The following is a 13,377-nucleotide window of genomic DNA, read 5'->3' as shown; positions in this document are numbered from 1 at the left end:
GTTTGTCATTACATCCAAATGTGGACATTGTATGTTCTTAGGCACACACAACCGTCCCTCAGTCTTTCATCTGAAATGTGGGTACAGTGGTACCTCGGTTTAAGAACAGTCCAGTTTAAGAACGATTTGGTTTACAAACTCTGCAAAACCGGAAATAGTGTCTTGGTTTGAGAAATTTACCTGAGTCTAAGAATGGAATCTGAACGGTGGAAGGGCACTGGCGGCGGGAGGCCTCATTAGGGAAAGCACACCTCGATTTAAGAATGGACTTCCAGAATGGATTAAGTTTGTAAACCGAGGTACCACTGTATACATTTTTTGACCTGTTTCCTAGGGCTGAGGTAAAGAATATTGATGGGAAGCACTTTGAACATCCTGAAGCAATATATAAACATTAAGGATTTTAAAGAAATAGTGCCATGGGCTGGGGCACTGATAGGAGAATACTTGTATTCTCAGCTGCATTTTTCAAACGCAGCCAAGGCTTAATTCTAAGTCCACAGCGAGACACTCCTTAAAAGAGCACAACTATGTAAAACAGGTGAACACTCTCTGGGGCCCCGGTGTACACGCAAACTAAAATGTATTTGTGAAGGCAAAATATATCCCTGAACTACTGTAAAAAACAAAAGCAGGCCATTTGTTGAAAGCTAAAACCAGTAACAATACATGTGTTCATTCATTATCTTGTACCTGTGTACAAGCTGTCTATAGCTGTGTTCAGCTGGTGAGACTGTGTCTACACATTTTTAAAAATAATTTTTTATTAAAGTTTTTTTGTGTTTCAAACCAAACAGATAAATAGGGTAAGGTACATCTATTGTCTCCAATTTCAATTCATAGTCTCTTCCACGGTTTGTTTACATATAGCGAGAGACACTTTTGGCATAGACATTTTGCAGTTGGAGGAAAAGGGGGGGGAGGGGGTATTGTTCTTTCATACTATTGCCTGTTATTAGAATAAGGGTTTGTGTCGGGGTTTGTGTGGCTAGGTCCTGTATAGATAGATAGATAGACAGATAGACAGATAGACAGACAGACAGATAGATAGATAGATAGATAGATAGATAGATAGATAGATAGATAATGTGAGGTGCTAAGGGGTCCCAAGCGTGGTTGGCTGCATTCAGTTGATTGCAGTGTTTCTTGTTTGTATGTGTGTTGAGGGTGGGGGTAGGTTGTTGGGTCAGGTTAACCATATTGATTTGTATGCAGTTGGGGTGATAGGTCATTGTCCCATTGTGCTGTGTATGGTATCTACACATGTGGATGTTTTACTCACCTGTTAACCAGTCCTGCGCCCTCTCCATATGGCTTTGACCATGTATAGTTTTCTAATGCCATGGCAGAAAATGCAGCAGGGCATTTTCTGTCTACCCAAAGCTATCTCTTATTTTCTCCTTTTAATTCAAACGTACTGAAGGAAAGGAGAAAGAGAACCCACATCTAATTACCCAGGAAGATCGTTTTTCATAACTTTGGGAATATTGAATCTATTATTGATAGTGTGGTAGGTTTTAACTACACAGCTTGTAGTGGGAGACGGCAAGGAGAATCTGGGCCAGAGATAGTTTGTTTCTCTTGGGGCTAGGATCACACTCTCATGTAGTTTGTAATGTTCTTCCCATCCTATTCCACCCCATCCCACTGCACTTATTGATTTCTTTCTTTCTCAATCATCAGCCAGTCAGCAGGAGGTACACAAAAGGTTGAGGAAGCTGAGAGAGAATTCCCTTACAAATCTTGTTCAACATACCTGCCCTGAATTCTCTGTGGCTCAGCTTGTGGTTTTATGAATATGAATGCTGCCCTATACAAGTTGGCTTCTCCAGTGTGTATCAGATTTAGTTCTCGGAAAAGAAACATTTCTCACCCTCCCACCACCCCTCAGTTACTAACCAGGAAGAAAAACAGAGATACGCTGATTCCTATATTTTGCGAGTGGGGAACCTGTGGCCCTGCAGGTGCTGTTGGACTTCAATGTGTAGCTCACAAGTTCCCTACTTCTGCTGTACTGTGTAAACAGCTCAACCTAATGTTGGAAAACTTTCATTTGGGCATCCATATGTTACCTTCACAGTTTCATTTTGCTACCTGCGGTGAGTTTACCAGAATCCTCCCATTTCTTTGACCATACAGCTTGTCCTTTGCTCATCCTCATACTGAACAGTGAACAAATGGACTTCACCGGTGTGTACACATCACTGCTTCCACCGGCTCTGACACCTCTGGTGTTTGAAGCCAAGTACGCATGATGGTAGCCACATCCCATAGGTATCCTGTAGCTCAGGCATAGGCAAACTCGGCCCTCCAGATGTTTTGGGACTACAGTTCCCATCATCCCTGACCACTGGTCCTGTTAGCTAGGGATGATGGGAGTTGTAGTCCCAAAACATCTGGAGGGCCGAGTTTGCCTAGGCCTGCTGTAGCTTATTTAAGAAATGTGATGTGTTTCCCCTCCAACCAGCTTTCCCACAGAAAGTAAAGAAATGAAAGACACCAGTTCTGGACTGAACTACTAAGTGTGGACCTGGCCAACAGTATGATATGACACTTGAGGCAACTTTCTAATTTGTCACAACTGGCCTTTCTTTTGCTAGGCATGTGTTACAGCATGAGAAATGAAACGTTGCTCTAGAAACGTATCCTGTTCAATTTCACCTCTTGTCTGTTCACATCTTTGTGTATGCCTATCAACAAGCGCCAGTTGGTAGCATCTTCCTGTCCCCCCCCAGGCCAATATCTATGTGTGCAGCAATTAGGAGGTACACTCTTGAACCCTTGTGCAGCAGTGATTTGTTTGGACCTTGGAAAATCAAGAGCAAAGCCAAAGCTTGTTCTAATTGAATCTGTTGCTGTGTTACCTAGAAATAGTAACAAAGATCCTTTGCCAGAACAGTTTTTACTTTGGGGCATTGCCACTTTAGGGCTTAACCACACTTACCTTTTGCCCCGCTTTTTCCAGGCACATGTCCATCCTTAAAAGCTCCATATCTGAGTGGTTTGTTATTGTTGTTTTTGCCCTGGAGCTTCCCCCATGAAAACCTGTTCTTTATCACTCAATTGGAGCAAACATCAATTCAGGTTTTCTGCATCACCACCAACCCGGAGGTGGCAGGCTCCTGTTTACATAATGTAATCTATATTTATATTATATGTATATGCACTGTAAAGATGTTTTATGTTGCTGTTATTGGTTTTAGGCTATTCTAAAAATGATACTGGGTGTTTTTTAAATTGTACATCACTTAGATCTTTTAAATTTTTATCATGTTAAGCAGTTAATAAATGCTTTGAAATAAATAAATCTTCTGACTGGGGTCTAATGCAATCCATGAGTTTGTGCTAACATAGGACTGTTGTCAACTAACTTTTAATCAGAGTAGTCCCATTGAAATTAATGGCTAAGTTAACCATGACCAGGGGTCGGCAACCCGCGGCTCCGGAGCTGTATGTGGCTCTTTTACACCTTTACCGTGGCTCCGGGGCGGATACTAGTGAGGGGGGGAGGCGCATTGTGCGCCCCGACACTCCCCACTGTGGCGGGCGCTGTACTGGCTGTGACGTCGCATGGGGGCGGTGCGTGCGTCCCGATGTCACCTTCCCGCCCGCCCGCCAGCTACATTGTAAGGGGCATGTACGCTGGTCACTGCATTGAAAGGGGGCATGTACGCTTGTCACTGTTTTGAAGGGGAGTGAAGAACACACACACACAAAAAGGTAACTTGTTAATTTAACGCTTATTTCTATGAGGAGGAGTAATTCTGAGGGGTCAAACAAATAAATAATAATAAAAAGTGGCAAAAAAGTTATTTTTATAATGACAAGTTTTGCGGCTCCCAGTTTTTTTTCCTTCAGAAACGGGTCCAAGTGGCTCTTTTTGTCTTAAAGGTTGCAGACCCCTGACCATGACGGTTAATTTCAGTGGATCGGCTCTGAGTAAAATTTAGTTGAATACTGCCCATAGACCCTCAAATCTTTGAAGAGATGACTGGTCCTCCACATTCCTTGTTTCAAACCCTCTGATGACCTTCTACCACTTTGTGAAAACATTCATTTTGTAGCAGCCGTTTGGCTTCCCGAGCTGTTAATTTTAGCCTGCCTAATTTGATAATGAAAATGTTTTTATGTGTTGAATCTGCTCTCCTCTCTGGTTGTGTATTTTATATTTTATTGTTGGTTTAAACCTGTTGATTAGATTGTAAGGAGGGAAGAAAACAGCCTCCCCATATTCTTCATGCTATTTCTGAGCAGGGAACAGGAAAGGAGACATTTTGCCTGAATTTATTCAAAAGCTTTTAATGAGAAATTTTGACTCAACCCAAAATGTACGGCACCTTGAGCTTTCTATTTTATTTTAATGGAGACGTGTGTTGAAAATGCTTTTAATGAAATAATAACTGAAAAGAGGGGTGTTACCAGTAAAGAAGAATCAGATGCCCTCAGCTTGCCTGCATTCAGCACAACATGTCCCACTGTCATATGCATTCACACTCTTTCAGCCCAATTATGAACCATGCAAAAGCACAGATTTCGGATTATGTGCAGTGTATAGGACCATGCAGTGGTGCACATTAACAGAGCTACCCTAACTACAGAAAGCAGCCTAACATACCTTGTTAGGGTATGCGTGTGACAGACTGAATGTGTGAGCAGACAAATTTGTCACTCATAAGCTGCTTATGGATGTCAGGTCAACCTTGAAGCAAAGCAGTGATAGGTGCATCGCGTTCCAGTGATAATGCCCATCAGTTTGTGGTTGTTTGGTTACTTCTTTTAACCACGAAGCGCATAATCTGAATGCTCTGTGTTTATGGGATCAAAAGTGAAATACATGCCGTAAAACTCGGTAGATATACATCCCACCCATGATTACTGCAAGCTAGAAGGCCACATAATTTCCATAGATAGTATAGGTCATCACACTTCCATCACCATCCCATATCTTTTTGTTGCTATGGGCTTAAGTAATGGTAGGTCATTTGTCCCAAGCATAAACCATGCACTTTGTATTTTCATGCAGAAAAAGAGTGCCCAGTTCCTGGCGATTCTTCCAGGGAGCAATTTTCAGTACGATGCTCATTATGCACCCCCTCCTGTGGTGACGGACAGGCCAATCAAACCCTAAAGCACTTCTACAAGGCAGACAGTTCAAGTAAAATTGTCCTCTTAAGTCGGCAGGTCACCAATTAAATGTGCCAGGAAGGGAGTCTATTTCCCCCCTCTGTTTAAAGATGCTGTCTGAGTTAACTGCAGCTCGCCCGCTATGCTTCAACTGTACAAAGACTAGTCGAGGGCAGAGGAGTGTAACATGAGCTTGGAAGAGTCAATTAATGCAAGCTGTAACTCCCATCTTCTCACTGGCTGCATTTTCTCTCCTCGTTATGGATGCAAAGGCAGTTTCTAGCCAGCTCCCTTGACTTCCTGTTGAAGACTTCTGACATCCCTAAGATCTTTGCTGGTGTTTGCCTTCAGTCTCTTGGGCATCCACTGTGACTAGTCTGACTTTCCCAAGGCCTTGTCCACTTGTAGAAATGGATGGAATTTATGGGGAGGGTGTTTGTACATTAAAAAAAAAAAAAGCTTTGGATACATACCACTTGTGGAAGTCAAATGTTCTTTTTTTGGGGGGGGGGGGAGCTGCTAGTGAGATGGTGTGATTAGTAGGAAGAGATAGCAAGAGGACATCACCACTGAAGAGGGCACATGGGGAAGATGAGGCCCCATGAGCTTACTAGAGAGATATGCAAGGCTGGGCTGGAATCAGAGCATTTCTGCCTTCAGGACCTACAGGTGCATGAATGTGGACTGGCTAGGATAGGGACGGGAAACCTGTGGCCCTCTAGAATTTGTTGGACACCACTTCCCATTGGTACTAACCATTGGCCATGCTGGCCTGGGCTGATGGGAGTTGAAGCCCACCACTGGAAGGCCACAGCCCACCACTGGAAAACCCATTCTTCCTACCACCTGTAACACTGCCTCACAGGTTGCCACTGTTCACTTCTCCTGTTAAACTTAGCATGATTACAACAGATGAAACCTTGACATTCTGTTTGCAGAACATGCTTTGTTACTGCTTGAAGAGCTGCACTATGCTTTGCTACTGAGCAGAAGGAAAACAAAAGTTCAGTGCCCAAAGGCATATTTATACTAAAGAGCTGATGATGCAGCTGGTGCTCTTAACTTTGCAAATTGTTTACATGGATTTTTCTGGTGTTTGTAAGTTCACTTAGGGACTGCTTGAAGTATGAGATGACAGAGTAATGCTATTAGAAACAGTCATTAATTCTAGCCAGCTTATTATACTTGCCCTGTTGAAGCTACAGAGCCTTTGGTCACTTACTGATGACTTTGTTATTGAGCATTTATTCTGATTAAGTTGCAGAAACTTTGTGGAGAGATTAGATAATGTTGACTGTTTATTCAGCCTTCATTCTGACTGGCTTGCAATGAAGTTATATAGTATCACAGAAAGCAATTGTTTCCCCACCATTTTCAGCATATTTTCACATTACCTTCCTTACTGCAAAATTACTGACTGGGAGTGGGGGACCAGGTTTGTTGCATGAGAGTGCCAAAACCACTTCATTTGTACAACATGAATTTGTCAGTGTGCAACTGAATTCCACCTACAAAATAACAACATTCTGAAAGATGCATTTGTTCTGAGCAGAGGATGAAGAAAGTTCAACAAAATGGCCATAGGACTGAACCAGAGATCTTCTGCATGCAAAGCAAACACTCTTCCATTGCGTGATGGAAAAAAATAAGAGGAAAAGATTAGATGCTGAAGAAAAGTAAACTTAAGTAGAACATAAACCTTTTAGAAGACATCTGAAGGCAGCCCTGTTTAGGGAAGCTTTTAATTTCTGATGGACTATTGTATTTTAATATTTTGTTGGAAGCTGCCCAGAGTGGCTGGGGAAACCCAGCCAGATGGGCGGGGTATAAATAATAATAATAATAATAATAATAATATCTGAAAAAACAAAGTAGAGAAATGGCAAAGGCAAAAAACCCCACAGCCAACAGAGTATAGCATATTAAACCCAGTTAACGATGGTCCTGCATGACCTTCGTCCTGAAACTTTAAGGAAATGCAGGGAACTCCATCCATTCACACTTCAGCTGCAAGAAGTAAACTTAAGGTACCAGTGAGGGTTTTCTTTTAAATTGATAGTTAACAGAGGAACCTTCAGCATGAAACATTAGAGAGTCAGTGAGGCTGCTGACAGTGTTAGAGGCGCAATTGCCAGAAGGCACTCTCAACACAGATATGCCCTCAGATGAGGGGGACGATGATGAAGATGACAGATTTTCTGAAGGAGGAAGGAAGCAAGTTCATAACCCAAACAAGCGAAAGAGGAAGAAAAATCTAAAACCAAGTACATCAATCATCCCCAAACACCACACACAGCTCTGTACTCCACATCAGCTAGATGCCTTTAAAGGACTCATTGAATACTCATAGGACATCACCACCCTATCAGATTATTTTGTGGGCAATAACAATTGGACAACTTCTACATGGATTTCCCCATTCTCCTCAAGGAAGATTACATATGAAACAATTTGCGTTTAAGACACTATCCGTTTCACAGTTGTATATAATATTTAAGTGTTAAAATGTAACTTAGTTGTAATCGTTCTCACGCAATAACAGGTGGAAAGTATTTTTGAAATACGTGATGGAAGAGCAAGTCTGTCTTTGTGACAGAAACATCCATGTTATTCCACCCCCAGGGCCAGAAACCTGGCCCCTTTAGTTTTTTTGCTGCACGACTCTGAGTTGAAGTTCAGGGAATGTCTAGCTATTCAGCAGACACCTTAATTCCTTTGATGTTTCATCCAGACTTTTTTTTAAAGTTAGTGTAGGATACGTGGTACCTCGGGTTACATATGCTTCAGGTTACAGACTCCACTAACTCAGAAATAGTACCTTGGGTTAAGAACTTTGCTTCAGGGCGAGAACAGAAATTGTGCTCCGGCAGCAGCGGGAGGTCCCATTAGCTAAAGTGGTGCTTCAGGTTAAGAACAGTTTCAGGTTAAGAATGGACCTCCAGAACGAATTAAGTACTTAACCTGAGGTACCACTGTATATAATTTGATGGTATGGAAACAAAGGAAGCTGGACAAACTAAAGAGTTTCTATAAGGACAGCAAACCATTGTAAGAGCCGAAACTCACATGACACCCCAATACATTGGCTGTTATGGAGAGAGTTGCCTTCTTTTCTAAGTAAGAGAGATATTCAAAAAAGGGTCCTTCAATAACTGACAACTTGGGAAAATAGCTTAATGTTGAAGAGGCCGGATAACAAGGCACAAGTCTTATATGAAATTTTGCTGGATATAGATACAAGTACTGCTGATCTCTTAAGATCTTTGCGGGGAAAGAATTCTGGAAATGTGATAGAGGAGTCTCTATGAACAGCTGTGTGGGAGAAACCACTGTTTAAAACAATTTCCACACACATTAGGTGTCAAAACCTGAAACTGGTCCACTGCTAATACTTGACTCCACAGAAATCTCACATTAACATCACATTGTGTGGCCTTTGTTGGAGGTGCTTTGGTGAAGTAGGAATATACATATGTGGTGGATGTGCCAAAAAGTACAGGCATTTTAGATGTTTTCTTCCTGGGAAATACAAACTATAGTGAATAAAAAAATTAAAATGGCACCACATTGGCTCTTCTTAATCCATTTACGGATGCAAATATAACTTTGCAAAACAAGGATCCCATCTATCTCTTTTTAACTGCTGTGAAGGCAAGGATAGTAAGACCCTAGAAAATCCTTGAGGGACTGTACTTAGACATGTAGGATAATTAGACATGTGGCCTTATTAGAAAAACTAATGGAGAGATGCAGATTGGCAACTACACAAAAGAAATCAGACACCTTTTATCCAGTTTGGTATTATTTTATGGTTTCTACAAATCAAGAACAAGCCTTGGATGATGCACATTTGTTACTGGTATATGAGAGTTATGACTGAAGCTCTGTTATCAAGAAAACAACACCAGTAAAGGAAGCAGAGAAATTATAAAGTTAGTAATCTGCTGTGAGGATCTGGATAACTTACTAATATGATATACCTCAGAGGGATTCGAAAAAAACAAATGTTAAGCATCCCCCAAATGAAACAAGAATAACTTGAAACCTTTAATTTTATCTGATTTCTTTGCCCCCACCTATACAGTGGTACCTTGGGTTACATACGCTTCAGGTTACATACGCTTCAGATTACAGACTCCGCTAACCCAGAAATAGTACCTCGGGTTAAGAACTTTGCTTCAGGATAAGAACAGAAATCGTGCTCCGGCAGCGCGGCAGCAGTGGGAGGCCCCATTAGCTAAATTGGTGCTTTAGGTTAAGAACAGTTTCAGGTTAAGAACAGACCTCTGGAACGAATTAAGTACTTAACCTGAGGTACCACTGTATCTTAGACAACACACCGGAGGTTATTTTTTCACAATTTACAATATAATACGTTGAGCTGAAAGGGAAAACTAATAGGATATATTTTATCATAGTTCTGGACTTCGGAATTATTAATCTCAGTTGTAAAATTTTGTTGGTTTATTTTTTCTCAGTTTTTGTTGTAATCAGGACAATCTCATTATCACTATTTCTGTATGCAAAATCTGTAATTTTTGTGTTTAGGTTTGAAGAAATAAAGAACTCTAAAATCAAACATACAAAAGAAACGGAACAGACAAAGTCTAACTTCTTTGTAAACAAATGAATGTGAATGCTCAATAAATAGGTTTATCTGGATGAGCCCATAATTCAGGAATAGGTGAAAAAAAGGTAAAGGTAAAGGACCCCTGGATGGTTAAGTCCACCAAAGGCGACTATGGGGTTACGGTGCTCATCTCGCTTTCAGGCTGAGGGAGCCAGCGTTTGTCCACAGACAGTTTTCCGGGTCATGTGGCCAGCATGACTAAACTGCTTCTGGTGCAATGTAACACTGTGATGGAAACCAGAGCACACGGAAATGCTGTTTACCTTCCCGCCACAGTGGTACCTATTTATCTACTCACACTGGTGTGCTTTCAAAACTGCTAGGTTGGCAGGAGCTGGGACAGAACAATGGGAGCTCACTCCATCACGGGGATTCGAACCACCGACCTTCTGATTGGCAAGCCCAAGAGGCTCAGTGGTTTTGACCACAGTGCCAGCTGCGTCCCTAATTCAGGAATAGTGAAAATGGGTAAAAAAAAAATCCAGAATGATCATTAAATGCATGCAGAATTCAGCCCAAACCCCCACCAAGCATGTGTGCATATCCTTCACTTACAGAAATGCATAAAACCCACGTGGGCTTGGGGAGACCCAGTACCATCTTCCTGATGTGGAAAATCTCTTCCATCCATCACACAACCTAGATCAGAATTCTGTATAACCTTTAGGAACTGTACCTGGCACACACTGTGTGGTGCCATGGTCACAGAGCACAGCATGGGCAGTAATTTAGTATGCACGCAGCAAGACACTTTGCACTCCCCAGGTGGCATTTCTGAAATCATGTGAGACTGGAGGATCAGTGCTGACAGCTTCTCTCAGCCAAGTCATTATGACCATCTGCTCTCAGCTGCACCGAGCCAACGGCTTCTATAAAGAGAAGGCATGCCACAGGATGTCAGGGCTCTGGCAGTAACAGGATCCCTGGAACTTTACAGAGGAGCTGACTCTGTCTTTTCTAGCTATGAGTTTTGGATGTCTTATCTAAATTTCTAGATTGAAGCTTTCTATAGAGAAGAATTGCCCTACAAGGGAAGGAGCGAGCTTAAACCGAGGACTGGTTCAGTTTCCATATTGGGGCAACCAAAGAGGGTCTCTCAAGGCAGAAACTCATCTTGATTCACACATAACATTTTAAAGCTGGCATCATGCATTAGGCCAATCCATGCTAGTGCCTCACACTTGGAGCTCTGCTATACTAAGGAGGCAAACTGGGACACTTTTGGTAGTTTATACATCTTTGAAAACAATTCTATAGAAAAGGGCGTCTGCTGCACCAGGCTCCTTAATTCCCCATAGCTAACGGTATTGACAGCTCATGTTCCATCATCACATGTCCCAGCAGTGAAACTTTGGAACACTCATAATGCACTTATGCATAAAGATCGGAAAGTCATGGCATTTCTGCCATGGCAGATCTCGAAAGGAGCGTGTCTAGTTTGTCATATTGTTTGCAAGACTGCCTCTGTGTGGACATGCAGAGGAAAATAAAGTGGTATGCAGTTTGACAGCACCCTGGGGTTCCAAATCCCCCTCACTGATCTTCGGGCATCTGCTTGTTGATTTTTTTCAGAAGCAGCTTGCATTCCCTTCTCTTCATCTCCCTTATCAGAGCAGAGAAGCCTGCTCACCTACCACCTGCCATGCCTCACCAGTTCCCTTCCTCCTCCATTAAGAGGCCGTTTCTGACTTCCTTAGGCTTCTCTTATGACTTCTTCCTCTTTTCCTTAACACCCTTTGAGGCTTAAAAGCTATTAAGAGATTTCCAGGTTCCCTCTATCAGCCCCACCCAGAGAAGAAACACCCTGGTGCACCTGTAGCAGAACAACTGGATGCCTGCATCTGATCCAGCTGCAACAAAACATGTGTCTCTTGTATCAGTCTTTACAGCCACAGCAGGCGATGTAACTCTCCAATGGTTTGACTTCACCTCCAAAGGCACACACTTCCATTGTCCCCTGAGATGGGCGCATGCCAACCATATGCTAAACACTGTCCTTACAAAAGGCAGAGTATGTTGGGAGGGAGAACCCATACAGACTCTTGGTTGGAATAACAGAATCACCACCAACGCTATGAATCATGGAATCATTTGGAAGGGACCCTGAAGATCATCCAATGTTGGAATAGGCAGCCATTTCCTATGGAGAAGCACAATTTCCTCAGGTTTCAAAGGATCACATGCAGAGACTTTAGTTGATGTGCTGGGATATAGGGTGAAGCCATTGTTGAGAAAATAGAGGCCACCCGCAACCGAGAAAGGAACATTTTAAAAATAAGATTAAAAGGTTAGGACCTTAGTGAGGCTGCCTTATATTGCATCAGACCAGGTATTGGCCCATTTGTTTCAGAACTGTCTACACTAACAGGAAGTAACTGTCCAGGGTTTCAGACAGGGAATATTTCCCAGACCTAGCTGAAGGTGTTGGGGATTGAACCAGGAAAAAAATAAGAGAAAAACAGATGATGAAGAGAGAAAACTTAATTAGAACATCATCAACAACAACAACAAAAAAACACAGAAAAGATGGGCCATGGGAAGAAAGTAATGAAAAGAGCAAAAAAGATGAAAGAGGTACAATCAAAACAAGATCCCCTCCAGCATCCACCAAGGACCAAATCTTACCATCTCTTACAAGTGTGCAAAGAGTATGGATAAGAGTATAAATACTATTTTAAAATGATATAAATCAGATAGTCATAATCATATTGTCTATCAGATACTCTAAACAGTATCTTCAAAAGAGAAAATGGAAACTGCATTCCTGAAAGAAATGGATGCAGAAATAGAGATTAAAAACAGGTTTATTAAAGACAGGGGTGGGGAGGAAGAATCCAGATGTATGATGAGTACTACAGAACACAGTTTGAGCGCAATATGCAGTTTTGTCTCCATAAATAAACAGATGCAGTTCACAAACTGATAAAGACTCAGTATCCAATGAAGTCATACCTCTTGAGTACATTTCTTGAAATCAATGGACTAGACTTTTTATGTCAGGTTAGATGGATACAACCCTGTGCGGAATTATACTTCACTTTTTCAAGGATCAGAATAAAGTTTGAATGCATGGAGCACAATAATGTAAACAAGCAAATAATATTTACAATTTTTAATACTTGCAAAGTTTATAAGAATCAGTAGAGGTTTAGAAGAAACTGTGTTTTTTAAAAAATGTATTTTTATTAAAGATTTTCTTGATTTGCAAAAGTATGTGCAATGCCTCTATCGTTCCCCCCCCCATGTAACATTCTTACAAATCAGTTTCATTTGTTGAAACATTAAGAAGAAACTGTTTTTAGAAGAAACTGTTTTTAAAAGGCTATGGAAAAAATCCAGATGTATACAAATAATAAAAAGGTAGCTAAAAATGGCAGCGTATAAAGAACCTTTAGAGTGCTCAGTTGTCTTAAAGCCTATTTTGTGTCAATATGACCTTGATATGCAAGAATATAGGCTGTACAATGAAAACTCTTTAGCAGTGGGAGAACAGGGCTGCTCTCCTGACAGGAATCCTACAGCAGTGCTCCCAAATAAATGTAGTGGGCTACTGTAGTGGCTGTAAGTGGATAGTTTTAGAGTCTTTTAATGGAAGAAATACGTTTCAGAAACTAAACAGCACA

The sequence above is a fragment of the Podarcis liolepis genome (assembly GCF_965112155.1).
Source record: "Podarcis liolepis genome assembly, chromosome: 5".
Classification (NCBI taxonomy): Eukaryota; Metazoa; Chordata; class Lepidosauria; order Squamata; family Lacertidae; genus Podarcis; species Podarcis liolepis.
This window is presented reverse-complemented; position numbering follows the sequence as displayed.